The sequence below is a fragment of the Lissotriton vulgaris genome, chromosome 4_1 (assembly GCF_964263255.1).
Source record: "Lissotriton vulgaris chromosome 4_1, aLisVul1.2, whole genome shotgun sequence".
Classification (NCBI taxonomy): Eukaryota; Metazoa; Chordata; class Amphibia; order Caudata; family Salamandridae; genus Lissotriton; species Lissotriton vulgaris.
Genome location: NC_141691.1, coordinates 1,695,171,191 through 1,695,199,117, shown reverse-complemented (window position 1 = coordinate 1,695,199,117; position 27,927 = coordinate 1,695,171,191). Strand labels below are relative to the sequence as shown.

The 27,927-nt window shown below is 43.9% G+C and overlaps 1 protein-coding gene across 1 annotated transcript in view; it reads left to right on the top strand.

The window, feature by feature from the left end:
* Nucleotides 1-27,927, top strand: part of CALB1 (calbindin 1) — a 160,307-nt gene that overhangs the window by 34,911 nt on the left and 97,469 nt on the right. The gene's annotated exons all lie outside the window — the stretch shown is intronic.

Sequence of the window (27,927 nt, the reverse complement as noted above, 5' to 3'; positions counted from 1 at the left end):
TTCTCTGCTCTCTGCTCCTTTGAGGCATTCCCCGCACACGCTGAGCATTGCAGCTTCAAGTCAGACATTAATTGGGCGCGTTGACGGCCATATTTCAGGCAACTACAGTACATTCCCCCGTGCTCTGAACTAATGTTCATCTAGGCCATTGGTCCGGAGGCCCAGCGCCTTCCAACTTTCTGCTATAATGGCTATTGCAGCTGAGGTCGCCATAAACAGTACACCGCATGGTTGCACAGAGAATTCATTGCTCCAAAGGGTTTATGTAATTAACTGTTCTAAGATGGCAACTTGCTGTTTCCAGACCATTTCAAAGATAGCCGAAAGCATAGTTTCTGAGCTGGAGGCATAGGTTGTTTTTCTTCCCAATGAGTGCTGGAGCACAGAGGCAATTAAACGGTCGAAAGTGACCCGTCTCCACGCCATTTTGGTTAGAAATTCATAGAAATACTTCAATTTACCCCGTTTCATGTGCAAGCATCTCAGTAATGCATGCTTTTGTCTTTGTACTTATGCGTTTACCAAACATATGTGTTAAACATTGGGTTACTGGTTGACCAGGGTGTGAGCCCTGGTCAAGCAGCAACCACAATCCTAGTCAGGCTAAGTCACAAGTAAACCCCAAATTAGCCTGTGCTCAACTCCCTAGCAGCACAGAGCAGTCAGGCTTAACTTAGAGGAAATGTTTAAAGTATTTGTGCAAAACTTCAAACATTAAAAAAGAGAAAGCACCTCACAAAAACAATTCCACACCAGGTTAGAAAAATAGATCTGAATTTAGTAAATAAAACAAGACCAAGACAACAAAAATATCATCAATAGAACAGGCGTTATGATTTTTTTAAAGAATGAACTGCAATACAGCACCTATAAGCATAAAGCTCCAACCACGGCTATCTGGGTACGCTGGAACGGGTCAAATCGAAAAGTTTATGCCGACGAGATGGAGCACGGGTGGAATATAGCCCCAGTTTAGTCCCACTGAAGATTTAACTTCTCAATTTTTGTGTCACATGTCCCGTTTGGGTGGAAGACGATCGCCAGGAGCAAGGAGTGTGACACTGTCGGTGGTAGGCATTGCACAAGGAGCAGGAGGGGCAGTCGCAGATGGGTAGGCTGGGCATCATGTTGGTGGTCCACGGAGGCTAACAACGCTTGCTGTGTGAAGAGACAGACTTGTGGTTGTTCGTGCTGATTTTCTGTGAGAGCAGTGCAGTTCTGGTGTGAAAGTGCATGTTTTCAGTCACTAAGAGCTCAGAAGTTTGAAATAAAGATCTCAAGATCCTCACCAAGGGCCCAGGACCTAAGCGGTGTCTCTTGGGGTCAGGAACTCTTTGAAGATGGGTCCAGGAGCTGTCAGAGCATGTTATGTCCCTGAGGCTCAGATCAGTAGGCCAACAGAGTACCCTTTGAGTCACTCTGGAGTCTTAGGTTCAAGATGGACAGGAGGTCAGCAGAGCAGGCAGCCCTCCTTCAGAGCAGCAGTCCAGCAGAGTGGCACACTTGCAGCAGCACAGCAGTCCTTCCTCCTGGCAGAGTATCCACAGGACCAGAAGTGTACTCAGGTTGTGGTGCCTGATGTCCGGGATTCATACCTAATAGTTCCTTTAAAATGGGGGAGACTTCAAAAGGCATGCTTTTGAAGTGCACAGTTGTCCTGCCTTCCCTGCCCTGGCTCCAGACTAACTGTAGGGGGTATGCAGCCCTTTGTGTGGGGACAGGGCGGGTGTAAGTGGGGCTGGGTCCAGCTCCTAGCTCCCATTCTGCCAGTGATGGCCTGTTCAAGTCACACCTAAGCTCCCATTTTGTTTGGCTCTCTAGGGGTAATACACAAAGTCCAACTGCTAACTACACCCAGTCATGTGACCAGAGCCTGGCTGCAGGCACCAAATGGCTAAGGCTAGAAAATGACAACTTTTTAAAAGTGGCATTTTCAGACTTGTAATTTAAGAGTTTTCCACTACAGGAACATATAACATTTAAAAGCCCATCTGAAAATGCAACCCATCTGTTTCCTAGAATAGCCTAACTTTGCATCTGTTTTTAGAGCAGCCTAAATCCGCATCGATAGTTGTGGCTTATCTAGTCAAAGCGCCAGGATGCCCTTTGGGTGACAGATTAGCGCTATATAAGTATGCCAAATAAATAAATAAATAAAAGTACGTCATGCTTTTTAAATACATGGCACTCTGCTCTCTGGGCAGTCCCGGGCCTACCCTAGGGGTGAATTATATGTACTAAAAAGGAAGGTTTGGGCCAAAGGCTATCTTGCCAGGTCGTAATGACAGTTTATACTACACACATAGGCTCTGCAGTGGCATGCCTGAGACATCAAAGAGCAACTTAAGTGGGTGGCACAGCCAGAGCTGAAGACCCACTAGTAGCATCTAATTTGCAGGCCATGGGTACATGTAGTACCACTGTACCAGGGACTTGTAAGTAAATTAAATATGCCAATTAGGTATAAACAGGACCACTGGAATTATGCAGCAGCGGAGCGCCAAATTATGCAGCAGGGTTAAGTAAATTATGCAACAATGAAAGGCAAATAATGCAGGATTATACAGCACATTTTGTGATAGTATTAACTCATTATTTTGCCAATTTTAAACTTGTTAATACTGCCTGGGCATTAGTTGAACCTCCTTAGTACCAGTTTAGCACCCGCATATAAGCAATAAGCAATGGAAAGGTGGCCATTCCACCTATGCAAAGGGCCTTCCAAAGCGTGGCTACACATGTTGCTGCGCTTTTGGTAACTTTTGAACCATTTCAGATAGAAATAATTTTTTGGGGTTGCTAAAATCTGCAGATTCTGCAGTGGATGATGGATTATGTAGCAAATGTGGCAAATCTATAATTATGTGAAAATCACTGTGGCTGCAGAGCCGCTTAATTCCAGTGGCCCAGGGTATACGTCAATATAACCATGTTTAGAGGTGAGGGTACATACACTGTAGCACTGATTAGCAGTGGTAACGTGCTCAGAGTCCTATGGCCAGCAAAAACAAATTGAGAAAATGTAGAGGGTAAAGGCAAATAGTTTGGGGTGACCATAAAAAAAGGGCCATTTCCAGCAAAATCCAAAGTCACATGCATCGTAATGGAAAGGAAAAAACAGGATCAAATGATCTACCCACATCTAATGCATGTCACCTTGAAATCAGTTGTACATATGTTTCACTATGGAATGAGCAATCTCATAATCTGGGTCGTTTTCCAGAGACATACTCAGCTAGGTTTTACCTGGAAAATATGTCCTAGGAAAACCTTGACGGTGAGATAATAACACATACAGAATTAAAGCAAATCTCGGAATTCCCAGTGCTTAATTTAAACAATTGGTTGTAGTTGGGGTCCACCAACCACTCAGTTTTAGAGACCAGCACGTATTTTTCCTCAGCAAACTTTGATCCACAGCAAAAAGGAGAAAAACGCAAAAAGAGGGTAAGGAGAAGGAAGAGAAAGATGGAAAAACAGTCACAAAGAAAGCAGTGATTCAAAAAAACATCTAAGAGTGAAATAAAGAGACCAGGAGTGTCTGGTGAAAGTGGAATCAAGCTACAGCAGTCTTACAGCTAGATTCATCATAGTGCCGTTTTGCGAGTCCTTAATAGAGATTATTAAGGAATCGCTATTAAGGACTTGCAAAACAGGATTCCTGTAGGAATCGCTAAATAAATTGCGATTCCTACACATTCCTTATTTGCGATTAGCACTTTGCTAATCGCAAATAAGGATGCGATTTCAAGGGTGCCAGGGGTGTCGAAAGGACACCCTGTAGCACCATTGAAATGTAATCTGCATTGGTGTTGCGCACACACATGTCCAAAGGACATGTGTGTGTGTGTAACATGCAACTTAGAAAAATGCATTTAAATGCATTTTTCTAAGTTTTCGCTATTTACCACGAGGTTTGACCTCGCGGTAAATAGCGGCCAAAAATTGCGATTTCGAAATTTTTAAATGCTTCTTGAATTACATTTAAGGAATCTCTAATTGAGATTCCTTAAATGCAATTAATCGCAAATATGCGATTTCTAAAAATGCGATTTTTGCATTTGGGATGATGAATCCCAAAAGCAAAAAAAACGCTCGCATAGGGCCAGATTCTCAGAATCTGGCCCTTTGCGAGCCGTTTTTGGCTTGATGAATCTGGCCGTTAGTATTTTGGTGCCCAGAACTGCAATAGCACCAGCAGAGGGATTCTGAACAAAAAATCTGTTGGCATGGCACTGATTCTGGTACAGATTCAGCACTGAGAACACCGAATTCAGACACTCATTACTAGTGGCGCGAGCAAGCTTCAGTAATCACTCACTCAGCTCTACCAATTCAGTAAGCATTTCACTAGGACTCTCCATGAAATTTGAAACACAGGTTTCCACCACAGAGCAGAGTTTAAGGGTGTGTGAAAATGTGTAACTGTTTTCATGATATTTCACAAAATTCCATAAAACTTTCACAAAATAACACTTTTACTGCAAAATGTGGTTTGCCAGTGTCTTGCATGATTTGTTTTCATAAACTTTGAGTAAAACCATCTCAGAAGATATAGCCTGGAGACTGGTCTGAGCACAAAATGTCTTAGGGCCTCATTACGATGTTGGTCGGACTGCAACTGACCGGCTGCCGATTGCAGTCCAACCGACATCTGCCTCTGCGGTCCGACCACCGCATTATGATGCAGCAGTCAGAGGCAGCAGGAGCAAGGACCAACCGCTGCTATTCCGACGGGCTCTAGGAGCCTGTTGGCACAGTGGTCAGAATGTATTCCCTACAATAAGGGTGGTGACAGCTCAGGCACAGCCGTAGGGATTACAATGTCCCTTTCGGTCTGGCTTTCTATGGTGGTCCCACCGCCACAGAAAGGCAGATGGAAATTGACTTTTTGGGCCCCCATTACTCTGTGGCCTCCACTACATACAGTAGTGAACGCAGTCGCATCATAATTCGTAATGCAGGACATCTGACTCCTTGTGGGGCGGCCCTGTTTCTGATATGATGCCGGTCGGACGAGTATGCCGGTCGGACACTCGTTCGACCGGCATTGTCTTTGGGCCCTTAGTCATTTTCTTCTGCATGCAAAATATGTGAAATTCCATAAATTCCTAAGGCAAAATTTTGACAAATTTTGCAAAATTATTCAAATTCCGGAACTGCTAATAGTGTACCACCACAAATAAAATGTCACCCAGGCCTACCCTACACACGTATTTACCATAAAATCAAGATCTCTGTACTTATGGTAATGAGGCTCTCAGCCGGTAACTCCTGTTATCCTCTGAAGTTTGGCAATTCAGAATAAGGATCCAGGTGGCTGAGTCCAACGGTGAGTAGAGTTCTATTGCGTAGTTTCGTTCTACTTATAATACCAGATTTTTCCTTTAGTTTCGGAGTAAGGCAAAGGTCGAATTCTAATTGTTAGCAGGCTCGTACTGATCTGTACTGTGGACCACAAGAACTGTACTATATAGCCTGCCATTGGTTATTTCACCCGGTCCACTGCCTATCTTTACATCATCTGTGGCACTTTCAGTGCTTCCTCACATGAGAGCCTCCAAAGCTTGTTTAGGTTATTTTTGCATACGATTGCGTGATCTGGATACGTATATGCATGTCTAGAATGTTTAAGAATCACTAAAACAGCTAGGCATGGCAGTGCTGTCGATAGAGGCGAGTCACAGATATCAGGAGAGGGCGTTAGAACAGGTATGATTTTCTCTGTTTAACTTAGGAGCTAGTAGTCTGGAAGTGTTCTCAGGTCTATTGCTGAATGGCAATCACATCATTGTCTAAGGGGATGATAGTGACACCGTTGTACGTTTTATGAAGCAGCATCTAAGGTTTGAACTGAATCTCAGTCTCCACATGCAGCACGTGCATGTGACTGTAGCATATGGAGGTACGATTCTCAAAACACTTTTGCACAAAGTTGGCAAAAAGTTGGATTTTATGCGCATTGTTTAGATTTTACTATCTGCTAAATACAATTATTACAGGAAAAATTCGTGTTTCTCATCTGGTGTGGAAAATACACCACTCCAATATTCTGGGTGTCTTGGAGAAAAGGATTTCTCTGTCTCGAATGGTATTTTCCAGAGGAAGAAACCAATCACTATTTAAATCACATGTGCACTCCTGCGGATTGTCTATCGACCAACCAATTGATTGGAGAAATGATAGAGTAGCAGGAGTGGGCATGGGAACTAATGATCTGAGCAGATCTACTCCTCTGAACTTCAGAAGTTATGCAGCTGGAAAGATGAAACCTTCAATGTGTAAATTAAGCATTATCACAAGTTTGTGTTGTGAATAGGACCTTCATTGCTCATGTGGCTCTACCCAACGCTGGAAATTGCAATGTGTACTTTTTGTAACTGAACCAAAACTGTGTTGGGTGCTTTGACATGAGAGGCATTGCACTAGCCACTTGTTTGCTAATTACTGCTCTGACGCCTAATTGAGATCCATCAAGAGAGATCCAAAGAGGTGAATGGTTGATTTTGATTTGATTTGATTTATATATTTATGAAGCGTAACTGACACTCTGAAGGGAGCATCCTGGCACTGTGCGGAAGTGAAAAGAGAAATCAAAACAGGCATGGATTATATCGCAATTTAAACAAGTGAGGAACAGAGTGCGTCGGTGGATGCGAAAATCCAAGTCTTCAAGGATTTCCTGAATTGAGTTTCTGATTCCATCGGTCTTAGCTGTATAGGCATTAGGTTCCACGTTCTGGTTCTAAGGGTTGCCAAGCATTTTCCTCCTTTGGTTTTATATCTAAATGTAGGGGACTTTAGTAATTTTGCTAAGGAGGATCTAATTGTCCTGGCAGTGACATACGGTGTGAACCCAGCAGCTAAGTATTTATACCCTGATTCTCTAAAGGCTCAAAAAGTGATAAAAAGAAGTTTGAATATAATTCTTTTTTGAACAGGCAGCCAATGAAGGGTTTTAAGAGCTGCTGAGGGCGAGGAGCGGTGGGGCAATTTCAACATCAGACAGGCAGCTGCATATTGCACCACCTGTAACGTTTTTAGCACTTGTTTGTTTACCCCAGCAAACAGGCTATTGCAGTAGTGTAATCTGGACAGAACAAATGCTACTGCCTTCCTTTCAGAGTAAGGGGAGAGATCAAAAAACGTTTTATGTGATTTGATTAAATTGAAGCACATTCCTGCCTCCGCAAGGGCCTGTGGCCGAAACGAGAGAGAGGCATCAAATTTTACCCATTGATCCTTATATGCTTCTACTGTATTCGGCGGGGAAGAAGCGTCTTCTGGCCACCATAGGACCAGATTAAAGGGATTATCAGTGCCTATTAACATTATCTCAGTCATATCTGTAGTGCATTTAAGATGATTAAGTCGCATCCATCGGATGCCCTCTGTTAAGCATTGCTTAAGGTTGAGCTCTGATTCATTAGAGTCTTTGTCTAAGACTAAGATCAGTTGCGTGTCATCCGCATGGGAGGTTGTTTCGATGTCAAATGAGGATATTAACGAGATAAGCAGGCCCTGTAGATGTTGAACAAAAGAGGGCTAAGAGAAGAGCCCTGTGGTATGCCCGAGGTGATGGGGTGTTCAGTTGAGAGAAATGATCCTAGGGCAACTGCTTGTCTGCGGTTGTTAAGAAAGGATTTTATCCAGGCTAAACCGGTTCGAGATATGCTGCAGCTTTTCATTCGAGAAAGAAGAATGTCATGAGAAATGGTATTGAACTCGGCAGACAGATCCAATAAGATCAGCACCGCATTATTTCCTTTATCTAAAGTTAGTTTCAATGTGTCCACCATTTCCAGTAGTGCAGATCCGGTTGAGTGCTTAGGATGGAAACCTGATTGGCGGGGTTGTAGTATCCTACCTCTTCCATGAAGATTGTAAGCTGCTTATTGACCAGTCTTTCTACAATTTTACCAAGAGTGGGTTTTAGTGAGATGGGGCAATATTTAGAGAGTGCAGAGGGATCCATAACCTGTTTTTATCTGGAGTGGTTTGACAACTGCCAGATTCCATTCTGCGGCGACCGTCGCTGTGGCCAATAATGAATTTATTATGTAGTTAATTACTGGCCTGACAATGTCTATGATCTTATGAAGTACAGCAGGTGGACATGCATACACGAGAGGATAGCTTGGTGCAACTGTTCCAATGTAACCCTGTCAAAAACCTAAAGAGAATGTAGCTGAAAGAACCTATGACCATCCGCCCCTGGGGCTTTCCATCGTGAGACTCCAGTGTGAAGTACCCTTAAAAGCGTTTAGGATTATTAGAGGGTGCTGTTGATGCAACTCCAGTGCTAAGCATATGCACACATACATGGCGAAGGTATGTTACTAGTTCCTACATCCATTAGACATGAAGTGGTCATCTCAGCACATGGCTAACATGATTCTTGTATGTATCGATATTTCCTACTTACGGGCTGATCACGAATCTGGTGCATATACCAATGTGGTAATACCGCCAGCAGAGTTACTGATACCTCCACGAAGTGAGGTCATTGCCAGGTTTGGTTTGGCGGCACCATTATATGTATCGAGCATTATCATACAGAATAAAGGCAGCAATCGGAGTTTGTGTACCGATTTGTGCAGGTTTTCCCCTCATTCGGGGCACTTTTAGGCATCTTCTGCCTGCTTTTAGCAGGTGAAAAGCGTCCTGTGACAAACCTAAGGGGTGAGTTTACCGCAAATCCCTTAATGCCGCTTCAGCTAGCAAATGTTGTTTGTGTCTGCCCGACTTGAGCTTGCTGGCAAACATGAAAACCTCCGAAGGGTACACAGGAGACCTGTGCTGGAGAGGTATTTAAAGTAGTATTCCTTAAATCAACTAACTTAAATCGTCTTTCTGTAGCTTGAGTCTTTTTTTTTTAACTGCCTCCGCCGATGACCCAGGTCTTGTTGTTGGCACTCATATAGGTTTTGTCTTTACAAACGTTATATGATCTCACTTTGAGTTATTGCGGCGTCGGCGTCCTCTGTTGTAAATCTCACAGGTTTAATCCGAAGCCTGTCTTTGTGAGCAGACGCAAGAGAAGAGTGATGCTGAGACGGCTCGAGGACCCTCTGACAGGCTGAGCCTGTATCATAGCATCCCTGTTGACACTCCCGCGCCTTAAGAGTTAACTGTAATCCCGAGAAGACTCTCGCACAGCTGTGTAAACAGGCAGCCTTGTAACCGCTGGCACTGGTGAGGTTTGCACTGAGGGAGCGCCCTGGTTTTAAGTGGCGCGTCAAGGCGCAGGGCTCTTTGGGTTTCAGTGAGTCGCCCGTGGCTCTACACTGCGAGCTTGAGTTGCCACTTACTCTCGATGTAATACACTTTCATTTGATATCCTTTCAGGTCACTGCTTCCACTGACACAGAGATCTTGAAATCTCAGCTATTTTAATCTGAGGCCCGGCTGCTCTGCATTCAAATGGCTTTGTAATGCCTCACCGCCGCAGTGGATGTGAGGCCTTTTCATGCTAAATATGCCCTTTTCAATTCGTTCACATTAGGACTGCAGCAAAAGCACATTAGCTTTAGAAATATGGATATTTTTGGTGTGTGCTGTAGGTTTTGCTATTTGCTTCAGGGGGCCTGAAATTCTTCCATTAGCTGCGCCCATTCATCAGTGTTTCACTTCAAAAGACTTACAGTACTTTTTGTGTGTGTGTGTGTTTATTTTTTACCAGGCCTTCCCTTTTGTCAATTTGCTTTAGTGATTATTATTAGGCAGTCACAGAGATGGAGAAGGAAAGGCCATACACCATGCAGCAGACTGCAAAGCAGGGCCGTTTGTGATGTTTATTCCTTTTTCAGTTGCTTTGTAAAGGGCGAAGGGGCTGCACACGAATCCCCCTCAAGTGCTGCTATGAAGCATCGGCTCAAAGGCTGCAATTTTAACCTCGATGCACGTGTGATTACCCCACTGAGCCTTCGAGCTCCACAGATACACTACAGGCACACATGGTCATGCATGCACAGAGATGCAAGCAGGTGCAGGGCTACGCTGCTACATGCACACATGCGCATACATTCCCGCAAGAGGTCTTGCTGTTGTGTAAAGTCACTGTGGGCGAGTAAGGAATTCCTCTCACAAACCTGTTGACCTAGTAGGTAGTTTTTGCTTTGGGTGCTCAGTGGCAACTCACATCAATACTGCTCTCTCCCTCTCTCTCTCTCTCTCTCTCTCTCTCGCTCTCTCTCTCTCTCTCTCTTTCTCTCTCTCAATCTCTTTCTCTGTCATGGCTTAACAACTTCGTTTCCTACACGTATCAAATGCTGCAACTCTATGATTCTTTAGAAGTCAGTAGGTGCCCTTCCAAAATGTGCTAGGGGTGTTTAACGGACTGCTGAAACAGACATAAACAAGCATTGGCATAGCTAATAGGTCTCGCCTTTGGAAACTTATTAAGTGTTTAGCCATGCAACAGTTGATGTTGTTGCACCAAGGATATTGTGCTGCATAACTAAATACTTATAAGGTCCCAAAGGCGAGACCTATTGGATATGCCAATGCTTGTTTTATCAATGCCCCCACATGCCAGCTTATTCTGAAAAGTCGCCAGAGATCGCGCATGCGTGGTCGCTCAACACAGGTTAGCTTAGAGTGGGCCAGAGCCCGCCCATTGCCTATCACTGGTTGGCTTAATTGTCACCCTGTGTGCTTGCTTCTAATTTGTTGCTGACATGTACAAGCTTGCGCCCTCTTCTTGTGTTTGACCCTCTCCTGAAGCAATGGCAAAGTACTCTTATCATTCCATTGCTTGTGTTGTGGGAGCAACTTTTTTCGCAAATCACGATGCAATGTGCACAGCCAACAATGGTTTATAGGTGTGTGTTCAACTGTACGTACATTTTACCTTTCTGGCTTGTTCGGTGAAAAGGAGCATGCATTGGAACTGGAAGGCTGTAAGAAGCTAAACTAAACACAGACCAAAAAAACGGTATATTTCCATCCAAGAACACCCCAATTGAGAAAGGCATTGTCAAATACAAATCAAATCAGCCAAACCCTGCTCCTATGTGGATAGCCCAACCCATGTATACTTTGGTGGCTGAAATTGGCATGTTGTGGATTCCGACCAATGCAGTAGTGTTGGTATTGGGCATCCCGACTGCCTGGGGGCGTCTGAACAACACTTTTCACCCCGGGCACTTGGTTTATGCTTAAAAATGAAGCACTGGTGGTATGGGTGTCATCCGTAGAGAACTTTGCTCATAAAACCAAAGTTGCATTTATTTTCCGTTAGGCATCCAGTTTGGTCACAGTTCGCATGCTGGGTGTTACGTCGCCACCAATTTGACACACTGCTTACAGAGAGGCTTTCTGCAGGAGGCCTCACCGGAAGTGAGAGCAAAATAGAACAGCTGTCTTTCTCTCTAGGGACCGATGTGCTAATATGGAAGCACTCCATTCCCTTTTACAAGTTTCAGGGAAAACAACAGCTGATGCCGCAAGATGGAATTGTTGGCACAGATTAACTGCCCAAATTCATAGGCTGTGCTTAAGCAAGCTCACATGTTTAAAAAAAAACTCTGTTAAAGCACATCACAAGCCTTATATTCTTTAGCTGTATGCAACGCTCATCTATCTATATAATTTCTGACCCCTTGAAGGAAAAAATAACCGACGATGAGACACACTAGTTCGAGATACGTTAATAGATTTTTTTGTACTCCATTCACAAGTAGACAACGGATGGTACATTAATGTGTTAAAACTTGTAAAGCATTTTTTAAGAGCCACTTTCCTTTTGACGGACTATGCGATGTTGCATTCTTTTGTTTGAAGAGAGAAAAAAGCGTTTATTGAGTTCGGTGTAGCGTAAGATAATATATATATATATTTAAAAACGGATGTATAGTGTAAAGTATATAGAATACATCAATAGAGCATCAAACTAACAAGCCTTGAATGCGCAGGCTGCAGCGGGATAGAAAGGCGGAGGGGTGAACCCGCGAGTGGTGTGCGCACGCTGAGGAGAGCAGTCTGCTCTTTTTCAAAGCACATACTCGTGCTTGTGGCGTGTGGGGGTATGCCACCACAAGCACGAGCATGTGTTTTGTAAAAGAGCTGCACGACTGCTAAAGGTCTCCTAGCAGCGCATGCACGCTGCGTAGCCGAGAACTAAAAATTACTATTCCATTTAGTAATCCTCTGCTGCTCTTGCAAAAATGGGTATACAGGCACATTGATTATTAGTACATTCCTTTTGAGCCCAGTAAATAAAACTTTCTTTCAAATCTTTGAGTGTATTTTGAGCAAAAAAGTGTTGTGCATATTTAATTTCTGCCCCATAACTTTTCAAGAATAAATTATTTTGAGGAGGGATTTTGCAAGAGATATAACTGGGCAAACAAATGATAATTTTGCATTTTCATGAAGTTCATAATAATGAATTAGGGTCAGTTCTTCTGGTATAATCAACATTTTGCATTCCTCAACCCCTAGTCCAGACATAAGGCATATAGGGTCTGGCCAATTACTCTACTTCACTTGACGCCACTCCACTCTGCGTCACTGCACTCTACTTTGCATCACTCCACTCTACGCCACTGCACTCTATGCCTCTCTATCTACACCACTGTACTCTATGCCACTCTACTCTACTATCTACCAATGCACTCTACACTACTCCAGTGTAGGCCACTGCACTATACTCTGCACCTCTCTCCTCTACACCACTCCACTGTATGCCTCTGTACTCTGTACCACTCCTCTCTATACCAAGACACTCTATGCTAATCCACTCTCTGCCAGTCTGCCTACTCTGTACTAATGCACACTACGACATTCTGCTGTATGCCACTGCACTCTGACACTGTACGCCAATGCCCTTTACCCTGTCACACTCCACTCTACTCTGCGCCACTCCACTCTATGCCAATGCCCTTTACCCTGTCACATTCTACTCTATGCCACTGCACTCTATGCCACTGCACTCTACGCCACTCTACCGCACCTTAATCTACACCTCTGCACTCTCCGCCACTCCAAACTACAGTGCACCATACCACTCTACTCTGCACCACTCTAGGCCACTGCACTCTACGCTAATCTAATCTGCACCACAGCACTCTACGCCACTATACTGTACAAGGCAACACTCTATTCTACTTCACTGTACTCAATGCCACTCTACATCTTTGCACGCTATGTCATTGCACTCTACGGCACTCTATTCTCCTCTGCACCACTGTACTCTACGCCACTGCTCTCTACTCTACTCTACTCTGCACCACTCTACTCTGCACCACTCTACTCTATGCCACTACACTCTATGACAATGCACCTTACACCATTCTACTCTACACCATTCCACTCTACACCACTCTATTCTACTCAGCACCACTGTTCTCTGTGCCACTGCTCTTTACTCTACTCTATGCCAAAGCACTCTATGCTACTCTACTTTACGGCACTCCACTCTACAACACTGAACTTCTATGCCATTGCACTCTACTCTGCACCAGTCTACTCTATGCCACTTTATTGCACTCTATGCCAATGCACTCTACGCCACAGCTTTCTACACCACCGCACTCTAGGCCAATCTACTCTGAAGCCTCTCTAATTTACTCTGCACCACTGTTTCCTATGACACTCTACTCTGTGCCATTGCACTCCATGCCCCTCAACTCTACACCACTGTTCTCTACCCTGCACCACTCCACTCTACCCTGCACCCATCCATCCTACCCTGCACCACTCCACTCTATGCCACTTCACTGCACTCTGAAACTTTACAACACTGCACTCTATCCCACGCTACTCCACTCTGCGCCACTGCACTTTACACCACTACACCCTGCGTCACTCAATCTACGCTGTGTCATTCCACTCTATGCCACTCTACTCTACTTTACTCCACACCACTCTACTTTATGCCATGCCCTCTACACCACTCTACTCTAAGCTACTGGACTCTGCCTACTCCACTCTACACAACTCTACTCTGTGCCTCTGAAATCTATGCTACACTACTACACTCCACTCTCTGCAACTCTACTCTGCACCACTGCACTTTACTCCACTGCACTCTACATCAATGCACTCTACGTCAATGCACTCTATGCCACTTTACTCAAAACCAATGCACTCTGAGCTACTGTGCTCTATGCCAATCTACTCGGCACCACTGCAATCTATGCCACCATACTCTACTCTGCAATACTCTACGCCACTCTCCTGCATTTTTCACCATGCACTCTTCGCCACTACACTCTACACCACTGCACTATCCACTCTATGCCACTCAATCTACTCTGCACCACTGCACTCTATCCTGCACCACTCCACTCAACTCTACACCACTCCATGCCATTTCACTCTACTCTGATACAATCTACACTATGCCACTCTACTCTACACAACTCCATTCTACACCACTGCAGTCTATGCCACTCCACTCTACACTATGCTCTGAACTTTACGCCATTACAGTCTATTCTGCACCACTCCAATTTACGCCACTATATGCCCTTCCACTCTATAACACTCTGCAATGCTCTATTCAACTCCCTCTATGCCACTCTATGCTACTCTACTCTACTCCACTCAACATCACTCCATGGCACTCTATACCACTCCACTCTATGATACTCTATGCCATTCCTCTCTACAACACTACACCACTTTATGCCACACCACTCAATCTACTCCGCTCTACGATGCTCTACTCTATGACCCTCAACTCCACTCTATGCAACTCCCTCTATGCCACTCCACATTACTTTACTCCACTCTATGCCACTCCACTCTGCTCTATCCCATTCTACTGTACAACACTCTATGCCACTCCACAAACTCTATGCCACTCCACTATACAACACTCCATGCCATTCTACTCTACTACATTTCCCCACTCTATGCCAATCCACTCTACAAAAATCTTCTTCACTCTACACCACACTACTCTAGAACACTCTACTGCACTCTACAGAACTCCCTCTCCTCCACTCCAAGTTACTTTACTCCACTCTATGCCTCATCACATTATGACACTCTATGCCACTCTGACATTCTACTTAACTCTACGATACTCTACTTCACTCTATTCCCTTCCACTCTATGACAATCTATACCCTCCATGGCAATCCACTCTACTCTACGCTATTCTATGCCACTACACACCACTCCACTTCAGTCTCCTTTATGCCACTAATATTTAGGTTTCGCCTGGCCGTAGCACTGCACAGCAGTGCTCGCGCAGGCAAAATTTAATGTTATCTCAGTATTGGGGACTTGAACCCGCCCCTTCTTCCATTGGCTAGCTCCATAAATGGAGGCTAGCCATTGGAAGACATGGTTGTCAATCACTCTTTCCCCCGCCAAGAAGCGATTTGGGGGCATTTCTGGGTCTTTTTTTAAATCCCGCCCCTTTCGTCTTCATGCCTTTCTGGGCGTTTTTTGTTGCCAGGATTTCATACGACCGGTAAGCATTTCTCCTTTCCCCACCACTAACCTCGGCGATTCCGAGTACACCCTTTCACTTTCCCCACGTTTCTTTTCTCACGTTTGCGTAACTCTTCGCTTTCGTAACAGATGGCGCAGGATGAATTGAGGGGTCTGAGACCAGCGCGTCACCTCATAGCTGGTAAGACAAACTGTTAAAATTCCCGGCACTGGCTTCCTTTGCAATCTGCCGAATTCAGTCGCTTGGGGGGAGACTCATTGGTTGTACACTCGAGGTCGGCAACGCAATCAAACATCCCAGTCTCGACTCTCGGACAGAGCCAGCGTTTCACTTTCTCTTTCGGTGGGCCCCCTCCTGCCGGCAAGTGAACTTGGATGCCAAGAGTGCAGCCCAAACCCTGGGCCAGCCTCACTACCGGCAGACGGTGGAAGGTCTTTTATGCCGGCGTCTGTGCGGGAATATTACCCGAAGGCATGCGGCGCCCTGTCACTCAGCTCTTTTTTTCGTAGTTTTACCTGGCACGAACTCTTACTTTTTTTCACAAGTACCACTACTACCGGGCAGTGCCCTTGTAGTGTGCAAACCCTACGCCATGTACTGTGCCCATTGTGAAGCATTCTGTAGGCTCCACTTGCTGCTGCCAGTTTACAGTGCAGCTTGTAGGCCGCCTAGTCTTTCGAGATGCCACGGAAAAACGTCCCTTTCACTACGTGGCCGTGGAGTCGCCTACCTCGTAAAGTGTTCTGACTGCATGCTCTTTAAACAGTGTTTTTGCAAGTACTAACGAGCGTCCCTTTATCTGTTGTGGTGTTGAAAAAACAGGCGAGTTGTTTTCTAGAGATTAGGTGAGAAGTGTATCCCTTAGGCGCCCTTCTCTGCAGTCGACCTCTGGGGCCTGGCTCGATCGAAGACTTAAGGGGCCTGACACCCTCGGCTGGCGTAGGGTTCGTTTCTCGATGGTGGCTTGCGCCTGTGATCAAACTATCTTGTAGGGAAAAAAAAGTTGAAAAATTCAGTTTGCTGTTATTGTGTTTGACTTTCAACCTGATTCTGCATTCTGCATAAGTGAGATGGAATCCACTGGTCCTGTCGCTTCTGCGAGCGATGGGGGAGGTGAACGGGTGTTGAGAAAAAGGAGAGAGGGGGATTGAGGGAACCAATGAGAGGCGGCCTGGAGAACACTGCATCACACCCCTGTCCCGGAGGAATGGACTTTTCCTCAGAAAAACAAGTCTGCCCAGCGTGAACGAACGCGCCAGTCGGATGTCTGCACCAGGCCTTTATATTTGTTTTTCTTGTGTCTATTCTTTTGAATAAGACTGTTTGCCAGCTTCTTCGCCTTACAGTAAATTGTTCTGGGTGAATGAGCTATAGTGTCTGGCTTAGAAAGATTTTTCTGCCAACCACCCAGAGTGTAGGATGGTTGGGCCGTATGCGAGCTGACGTTTGTGCCTACGGCCGAGATAAACACTCGTGGCCCGAGGGCAGCGCGAGAACCAGACGCTGCCTCCCCCCCTCGTTGCTTGTGTGTGTGAGCTCCTCACCCTCCCCCACCTTGTTGCTTTTGTGCGTGAGCTCCTCACCCTCCCCCCCTAATGGCTTGTGTGCGTGAGCTCCTCACCCTCCCCCCCTAATGGCTTGTGTGCGTGAGCTCCTCACCCTCCCCCCCCTCATTGCTTGTGTGCGTGAGCTCCTCTCCCTCCCCCCCTCGTTGCTTTTGTGCGTGAGCTCCTCATCCCCCTCCCCCACTGTATTTGGGTGCTAATCTGGTACAAATACGGAGTGTCTTTTGCAGACTCTGCTGTTTATGTGGTAAAATGGCAACATAATACTGGCGCAGTGTTCCGCTGAATGTCCTATCTTGTTTTTTATTATGAACACTATCCATGCTGATGTATAATATGGCTATAACACATTGGCAAGGCCAATAGCTCCTGCATGGGCGAGACCAATTGACTTTACCAATGCTTGTTCTCTTTAATTGTAAGTCGCTCATAAATGTTTTTTATCCTGAATGCCCAAGTGCAGTATATCTGCACTTCTGTGGATGTCCTAGACAGGCTGGCTTGGTTATAATATATGATGCTGAAGTGAGAGGCCAGCAGAGACTTAATGAGCTTAACTGGGCACATCTTCATCTTTGACAAACGTTTCTGAGAACCGAAAGAGCCCTAAACTCCAAATAGAACTGCAAACACAGGGTGCTGATCCAGAAATAGAAACTGTCTCAACAGCATAGTCATTTGTACATTTGACGCACATATTATAAGAGGCATTTTACATTTTCCTTTTGCATAATATTTTCATGTGTTCACATATGTGGAACATTGCTTTTGTGTTTGGATTTATAGCTTTATATTGCTATGAAGTTTCCTAAGATAACATTAAATGAATGGCCCATAGGCCTGCAGTTGAACAAATGAACTGTTCACATATAGAGGACATCAAAGTCATGATTACAATTCTTCCATGCAAATTGTGCATCTTCTAATTACCACGGTTTTAGCGAGTTGTAATTAGCGGGTGCCACATGTATTTATTTTATGTAAAGGTTTTATGTAGCACTGTGTCACCAGAAAGGATTTAGAGCACTTTACATAGAAACACAAATGGACACATGAATATTAAGAGTTACCCAAGGATTCCTCAGGAGGATGGAAAGAGGCATTGGGATGAGGTGGGGAAAGGGGGAAGAGGACAGGAAATAGGTGGGGAGACGGAAAGGGAAAGTGAATAAAATGGAACTACATCAGATGGCAAAACACTAATACCGAGCCCTTATCAAGACTCATTTCCTATATTAATGACTGTTCCAATATTCCAGGTCCCAATTCGATAGATATGTCAGAAGGACCCAGTCCTCCAAGGTAGTTCCTGGAAAAGAGAATTTTTAGGCCCTTACGGAACAACAAGATGTTAGGCACTATTCTCAAGCGGTGAGGAAGGTAGTTCCCAGAAGTTGAAGCAGCACCGGTAAAGGACTGTCAAGGCTAGAAAACTGGTGAATTTCGGTGTTTCCAGGATAAGAGACCTCTTACTTCTGGATTTTTTCAATCCACCTGATATGGTTCGGAGAAATGCTAGGTAGCTGGGTCTGCCATAGTGTACATCTTTGAAAGTGAGACAGCAAAGTTTAAATTGATACATGACTCTAGTGGCAGCCAAGGAAGCTTCCTCAAGATTGAGAAATGTGGTTGAATCTTTTTAGGTGGAGCCTGGACAGCGCATGATCTGTCTGGAAGACATGCTGTATTCACTCTGTGGGTTTAGACCACGCATCCAGCATTTAATTTTTGGTTTTTGTCAGTGTCCTTTAAAAAATGTTGCTTCTAATTTGATAATGGCTCTTGCTTGTCCCTCCTTTCTGCAAATTGTTGACTCCCCTAGACTACTGCCCCAGGACATGTCGTCTTCTGCTTTTTTGATGTGTTCAGGAACTTATTTTTTATGCAGTCTGAACACCTCTTCACCTATGTGATCATCTTTTATGTGTGTGCCTTTTTTAAATTATGCATGGCATCCATTCACCGCACAGCAGTGGGACTACTTGCATTTCTATTTTTAACGCTGCCCTGTGTTTAAGGCTGCCGACGCTGCCACAGCTAACCCCCTGAATCTTAGAAGCCGAACCGATCACGTTCTGTGTGTGCGACTCACAAACAGGTGCTGTTCCACATTCTATACTTGTCTTCCCTTTAGCCATTGTTTCATTTTGTTAACAAATAATAAATATGTATTTATTATATTTTTTTACTAGACACAGGGAGAACCAACGCCAAGACTCGAACCGTATTCCAGAGTGGCAAAGTCAGCAGCTCTAGATGTTACGCCACATCCTTGCTGCAAATATTGCTGGCCATTGGTCAGTGTGTTTGGGTGGGATTAGCGGAGTTATTTTTTTTTCCCCTCCCGCTTCGCATTATGAGCCCCCCACCCCCACTCTCCAAGAACAAACGCAGCCTTCTGATGCGAGGGACGGATAAAGACTGCTGTCCATCTCTATAAAAATGTCCTTCTCTCCTCCCCCCTCTGTAGTCGGCATAGTCTGCCAGACTGGGAGCACTGGCTATAAAACCCCATCGTTTTGCTTGTGCACTGATGGCCTGTGCGCTCACGCAGAGTTGCACAGTAGTGGCCAGAGAATTCTTGTGCCCGTGGCTGCCAAAATTTGTTGACTCCCCAGGAAGCCTCATTCCTCGCATTGCACTGCCTCTACCAAGCCTCACCAGTCAGCTTGGCTACACCGTTCTGGTGACGTAGTCATCTGTGTCCAAACCACTTGAATCTCCATAGCATCAAGTGATAAGTTGTACTGCTCCACTGCAGGCACCACACACCTCCTGCCGTTAAATCACTTGTAATTCTTCTTTAGCGCCGTGATGTCCTTTTAGGATGAATGTTAGCGCTTTACAAATAAAATAAATACAAATACAAATACAAATACCTCCAGTGCTGACTGGCATTCCTTGTGACCCCTGCCATCGACTCTTGAGGACCCTGTCAGCTAACTGAGATTCTGCTCTCACTGCCCGCTGTGGCAGATCCAGCAGAAGGCCATACAACTTGGGGCACATGCTTTTGTTCTCAATTTCTGGTAGGCATTGTCTGTCCAAAGTGCTCGCTGCACTCTCCACGGGTGCCAGCGGGTACCCACCCACTGCCTTGTAGTCGGAGAGGGGTACTGGCTACCTTAGGACCTTTTAGGGACTGCCATAGCTGTGTAGTAATTTTTTTTTACTACGGTGCCTTGTACTGGTTCACCAATAGCTGGGTATTGAGCCTTCTGCTTTCCATAAACGTCCGAGGATGACATGTTACTGTTGCTTGGAGATATGCAGAGCTCAGTTTAAAAATGCACTTTGCTCCCCCAACAGCATGTCCTTGCATTTTTAGTTCTGCCAATTCAGAAACAACTCATATTTTCTAAAAAAGAGTTTGAGTGCATGTGCAAGTATTAGGAGCCCTAATACCGGTCGGAAACGGCAGATTTCGTCCGTTTCCGATCGGTATTAGGCTTTTCAGATGTAGGGGGCCTACCGAATCAGTAATTTTACCGATTCGGTAAATATACCGATTCAGTAAAATACCGAATCGGTATATTTACCGAATCGGTCAATCCATATGTAGGTGACACTCCTAAGAGTGCCACAGGACCTTAAGAGTCGGTATTTTACCACACAATCCTATTGAGTGGTAAAATACCGAATTCAGGTGTGCATGCACATCTGTGCATGCACACCTATGCCATGTGACACACAGACATGCCCTTAGGGCATGTATGTGTGCCACATGTCACACACGCCTGTACTTGGGGTGCTAGAGGGTGTCAAAGTGACACTCCCTGCACCCTTGCAGGATTCAGTATTTACCGATTCGGTAAATACCGAATCTGTATTTCCCATTGATTCCTATGGGCTTCAAGACCCATAGGAATCAATGGGCAATACCGATTCGGTATTTACCGAATCGGTAAATACCGAATCTTACAGATTCGGTATTCCTAAATTCGGAATTACCTAAATCTGCCGCCTTCCCATTTACAGACTCTTAAATACCGATTCGGTAAAATTCGGTATTTAAAAGTCTGTAAATGGGAATTACCTACATCTAGCCCCTAGTAATTAATGCACATCCCCCATTGTGAAAAAAGACGTCATTTACAGCGCCAATAGCTTTAACTTTCACAAATAAGAGACCAATTGCATTGCTAATGCTTGTTTTCTTTGCACAGACGCATGCTGTGGAGTGGAAAATAGCATTGAAACTGGACAGTGTCGAACCGGGAAGTCCGCTAAAATGGCAATGCCTAAACCCTAAATATGAGGAGAGCGCAGGCTGCTGTGTTTCAATGTCTTTAATCGGTGGAGATGGAAGTCAGCAGAGTGTGTTCACTTATTACTCGACGCAGTATTGTCGATCGAACACACTTTAAACACGTTAGAGGTTCAAGGATCATCGGCACAATGGGTCAAGATCAAGTCAGCTATCAAGACGCACATTTTGTATAGATACTTCCTGAAGGTCAAATAAGGACCTTGACCCCGAGCTGCTTATTGGGGTAGCTTTCCTGATTGAGCGCAGTGTCCTGACTGGCAGATTAGCTCTAGATGTGTTTACCCAATTCAACCTGACCTTGTTGACAAGGTGTCTTGACTACAAACGCATCAACCCTCCCAAGAGTGATTGTTGACCACTGTGATAACAGGGTTGACCAAATATGGAAGAGATGTGAGAATTTGGCAGACTCATTCCTTTGGCTGCACCAGTCTTTCTTTTTTTACTTTAAGAATTACAGGTTTGCATCACTTACCGTCTCCGCACTTCGGACATAGAGCATTTCGGGGGCTTCTTCTAACAGGCGTGTTGTTTCTTCTGCAATCTAGCTTTCAGTACCTTCCATTAAGAAGAATATCATCTATGAAAGAGTTAGCCAGGTCTGATCTTCCATGCCTTGGCAGGTGGGATTTCATCACCAATGTCCATCAATGAAGTGCTGGTCTGTTTAACAACAGCAGTGGGCCATTCTAAGATCCAGGGGGAAGGATGCTTCAGGTTTCCATTCCATTATGTTTTTCATAGGTCACCTACAACCCAACATCATGTCATATTTTATAGCCACAATTCTCTCCTGCCTTGGTGGATTGAGAACACTCTACTTGTATTCTTATTATATACTAAATGACAATCAAGGTGTGACCCATCTCATGATTAGTGAAGGCTATCAACAGTGCCGGATAAACCCTGTAGAGGCCCCTAACAGTAGAAATTTCGCCCCCCCACAACACAAAATTATCCCCTAATAACCAATGCGTCAAATTCTTTTTACAAACTGCTAGCTGCCAGGAGATGTGCTTATAAGAGGAAAACTTGTATGTGCATTTTCGCATTTTTGCACACATGCCAATTTCGGGGGTGCATCAAGGTGGCCTTTTGACCCCCTTGCACCCTTGAAATTGCATGTGCAATTTGCGAGTACCTATTTGTTACTCGCAAACTTCGCATACAATTCCCATTTAATCCTATGGGACTCGAGGCCCACGAAAGAATGGGAAGCTATTCCTTAATTGCGTATTGCAATTTGCAATTCGCAATTAAGGAATATGTAGGAATCGCTAATAGTTTAGCGAAACCTACATGCATAGGCAATTGCGATTCCATAATTGCAATTTCTTAATAATCGCAATTAGGGAATCGCAATTGCCTACCTTGATGTATGTGCCCCTTTATAATTTATTTGCATCATGTTCTTTAAAATACGTTTCTAATTTGATTACTAAATTGTTCAGTGGCTCGCAATTCTATGTAATTAATTCTAGAGAAGGGAAGTGATCCAAATAGTTTATATCCAACTGGCTCAAGTACAGAAGCAAGGCTGGCATCTTGGAAGGGATTTGGGATTCTACCTCTGTGGCCACGGGGACAGTGCATTGGCTTCTAGTCAATAACAGTTGATGTTTTTAGTCCTTTGCCTCACCTACAGATGCCAAAATGTCTTCACCGTAAAATAAAATGCATTAGCCAGGTCCAGGTTGAAAAGCCTGTTTTTCACCTACACATTGGTTTCGGTTATTGATCATTATTACCCTATATTGTATCGCGCCTTTATCTAAATCGCCGGTAGAATTGATAATCAGTACAAAATATATATGCACACACATGAAATCGAGAACAAAAGCATGGCAGAAGATAACATGAGCAGGTGAAAGCAAGTCCACGTGTGTTTTTTTGTCATTCGACAAGTGATGGAGAGTGGGCTCGCCATTAGGGTACATTCTCTACTCTAGGCCAGGGCAGAACACTTCTTCCTTCAGAAAGTTTCTCGCAGCATCACATGTTTTGGAGACTGAAGCCGATTAAATAATTGTGAATCTTTGGAGTCTATGTACCGTGAAGAAAAAATCACGGTACTAAATAAATATTTCCAAAATATCAAATGGAACAGTAAACAACGCTTGGCACCGGTGCCCTATTCCAAGATGCAACTGGGGTTATACGGACTTTTCTGCACAGCTGCTCATTGCGGATGTACTTCCTGGAGAAAGGTTGTGAAAGTCAGACTTCCTTGAACTGTTTGCTTCATATTATGAGTTGTGTACATTTCTAGCTTGGAGTAAAGTCAAGTGTATGAAAATCCATGCAAATTGTGGATTTCCATGCATGTCCTCCCCTGCACTCATTTGCACATGGCAGGGCTTACTCAGGAATGCGTATTAGTACATTCAAACTTCAATTTTTTGTTTTCTTTTTTCACGCATTTCCCACATAGCAAGGTGCCCCATACCACTATGAAATATTGGTGAATTGTTGAGAACTTTTCTAACCCTTTTGCACACTCAATCCAGAAGCATTTGGAATAAATTGATATGTGAAAACAAAATGGAATGGAAAACAAACACTGGGGCGTTCACTACCTTCCTAACTCCTGTCTCTCATCAGGAAACGCCAATGCTCCTACATCTGCCACTAAAGATACCAATGTTGGAAATCTGCAAGACCTGTAGATTCAGATTTTCCCTAGTTGCAATTGGAATTTGAGGTCAGAAAAATCAAAATGTGCAAATCCTTATTCTACGAATCAGGAGTTGCGAATAATTGGTTACAACTTCCACATTTTGCACATCTAAGCTACACTTGGGTATGCAAAATATTTCAAGAGTGCAAAACATTTAGTAATCAGACCTATCTGTCCAACCCCTAATACAGTACCCTGCACAATCTCACGTGCAGATAATGTTGTTTTGTTCCACAGTTTTGCATCATGAGATTGCATGTTATCTCAACCAGCTTCCTTTCTATTTCTAAAATACTGCATGAAAAACTGACGTTGACTTAAAACTCTCCTTTTACGGGGAATACCCCTCTCTCTGAGAACAGCCATCTGAGTCATATGCATGTTTTCTTTCATTTCTCATTTTTGTAAATTACCCACACCCCGTTTCGAAGATCACGACTTCTTCTGCTTTGAAAGACATGCTCTGCAACCAAACTATACCTAATCTCCTCAAACTCATCTATTAATTCCACTAACCAGTGGCACGGACTCGCATATTCCCATTATTAACCACACCTAACTCTTACTGATTTATTCTACCACAAAGAAACTGGAATAAATGCATGGAAAGGATTCCTTGAGAGCGCAAGCCTAATCCCGCAAACTAACAATAACCTTTAGTCACTGGATTAACCATCTACTTTAGGCCCCAGAGCCTACATTGATTAAATTCTTCCTCATCGGTAGTAAGTGCATTAAAATGCAATTATAATGGTACACAGAAATATAACTGTAAATATATGTCGATCATTGCCCAGGCATCACAGTTGTAGTTGTGATGCTGAAAGATGATGCTTATGGACACCTCCAAAGTGGGCCACAACCATCACTGATATATGTATTCCTAATAGTAGTGGTGTTTACTAAATCAAAAGCATTACCCATGACGATCAGTGGCCCCAAGACCACCTTAGTCTGACACCAGACTTGCCAATAGCCTAGCAAAGGGACACCGTTTTTATATACTACCTTCATTTTCTTCTCGTCTGACATCAACATATCTGCCACTGGACTCCCTTATCTGTATGAGATGTGCAGTGCATTATCTTCGTCTCTCCATAAATATATACATACATAGGGTGATTGTATAATCAGGACAGGACAAACTTTTTAATATGCAGTCACATAATGTATTTGTTGAAGAATATACTCAGCCCCCACCCTCCCTTTGGACGGGAAGTAACTTTGGCAGTTCATTTACCAAACTCACAAGTCTTTTTTCGAACTTTTCCATCCCATTTTTATCAGTGAGACTGAACGCCTTATCAAAATGCTGGATTGTTTAATCCTCAATAAATCAATGGAAAATATGAGTGATTACGAGCATACTGATTTTTCATGGAAATGATGTACCAGTGTAGCATGGAGGCTCAACGGAATTATTCACTAAGTAACAGTAACTAACGATGTTATCATGCATAGTAGTGAAGAGGGATTATGAAGGACGTTTGCTTATGAAAGGACAAACACACAGGATTTTATTGTTGTCTAAATAAACACACAGGGCCTTGTCAGAATGAGCTCAAATGTCAGTCTTTGTCAGTTGAAATGCCACTAAATGGGTTTGTACACCTATTAGAATTGAATCACACTCTCTGCAGTTCCTGAACTGTCTTGCTAACTAGGTGTAAGAAAATAAACTATTAATTGGGGAGGGTGGTAGTGCACCACAAGTAATTCTCTCACTAACCTGTAATGCTCATTTAAATATTTCAGTAATTTAAATTGAATAGGCCACATTGCATCACATGCGTTTACAACGCATGCCATTACAACGTGGTCATTTCAACAACCGCGTTGTTACTTTGCATTACGAACAACGACTTGCTGTAGCGGGGGGGCCTGGATTTTGGAATAGTATAATTTATTATTCCAACTCCTGTCTGTGCAACAGTAGGGTAGGGGTTGCATTTTAAATCCAACACCTTCTGCACCCTACAGTAAGTCGTTGTTCCAACTTGCGTTGTAATGGTATGCAATGTAACAAAGCAGTCGTTGTAATGACCGCGTTTCAATGGCATTCGTTGTATCGCATGTGTGCTAAACGATGTAGCCCCTGGTAGCTAGGGCACAGAGTAGACATACTTAAATTAAAGAAAATGTGTAACGCATTAGAACTACCAAAACTGTTAAAGTCAAAGATACAGCACAATAAAAAGAACACTCCAATTTATGATAATAGAGAAAAATTAATTAGCAAAAGGACAAAAAAATGACAGAAACCCAATAAAGGAACTGCAAGCATGAATTTGTAAAGATTTAAGCAGAAAAGCGCCAAAAGAAATCATCAATGTAAGTCAATGGTTGGAGAAGACCAGGACCAATGTGCAATTTCAGACCATGAGTGATGGAGCCCTCGTCGAATACACCAAGTGGGGGTGGTCCTGATGAATGCCTGGAAGTTAAAACATTTGAAAAAGTTTTGACTTTTCACTGCAGGAATGGACTTTGTCACAGTTTTTGAAGACAAACTGTGACGTTTCTTCTAAGAATCAAAACAGAATGGGATATCATCACTTTTTGAGAAGAAAATCATTCCTGTATGGGAAATCACTGAAACTGTAGCCATTGCTGTGGAACTGAAGGCCTGATTCCTGAAGCAGGTTGGTCCCTGTGGCACTCTGGAGCTTTGTAGATTTTGCACTAGAAAAATTACAAAGTCCCAACACAGAGTGGCACCTATGTGTTTTTTCAGAGGTGATGGACATCTGAGTGGGATAAAGCTAAAATCCAATCAACGTCAAGGAACTGCAAGTCGGATACTTTTTCTGGTGGGTCTTTTTAGAGCTCTGGTGAAAGTTTTCCAAAGCATTCAAACTTTCTTCTAGTGCTAAAATAACTATAGGAGGACACTTCTAAGGCCCCTAGAACCTCAGGGGAAGATACTTAGAAGCTTTTATGGTGTCAGGCAGAGGCCAACAGCAAGGTTCAGTCCAGGTACAGTTACAACTGGTTAGCCGGGCACATCAGGAAAAAAGGTCTCATGCAGTTTGTTATGTCTCAAATTGCCACACAGTAGGTCAGTCAACTGATCCTTTTAGTCTACTTCTTTGTCCTGGGTACAAGTGGGAGCAAGCCTATCCCTTCAGGTCTCCTCGCAGGTCTCAAATAGCAGGTGCAGTCCTTCCATTTTTCCACAGGTCCAGAGAGTGTCCTGAGGATACTGCCTTGGGTGTCACATGTATGCCTGACACTAGCTACAGGGTGGGGGTGACTCCTGACTCTTGGCAAACCAATGGTATAAAGGTTTCCATGAGCACCTCTACCTTTTTTTGCGCCAGTTCCTGTTTACCCTACTGCAAACAATCCCACGGTGAGCCTTATTTCCATCATCAAAAAAGGGGAAACCCTTCTCCTCTTGTACAGAGCCCGTATGCCCACCCAGAGGTGTGGTCATTGCAATGCTCTGAGATTACTCAAAACTGGTTCAGCGGATATTTTTCCTCCCGCTGGGCTTGATGCCGGCCTATCAGGACAAAGGCTTGGCCTTCACAGGTGCTAACTGACATTTACTTGTGAAAGGTCAGGATCCTTTTAATTAATTAATTAAGTTCCTGGGTCCACCCCTACTGGTCTTCCTGCCATGGGTAGAAAACACCTACCCACTCTCAAGCCATTTCTGCTGCTCTGGGATCAATTTTCACACCTCAGTAAGTCCAAACACTTGAATCACAAGTAATGTAAGTTAGCCTGTACGAGCTTCAGGCAGAAAAAAGGTAACTTTCTAAAAGTTACTTTCCTAAATAATTATTAACAATTCAACTTCATCAGTGAATTTGGATTTTAATATATATTAAAAGAGTGGCTGAATTATTTTTCGAGCTGGTCCCAGATCCAAGACATATAATTCATATTTTGATTTGTACTCCAACATTCTCATAGGACAACCAGGGACTTGCATAGTAGCTTTTGGGACTTGTCAATGCAGGGACATGTTAGCATTACATTTCTTCATGTCCCACTTTTA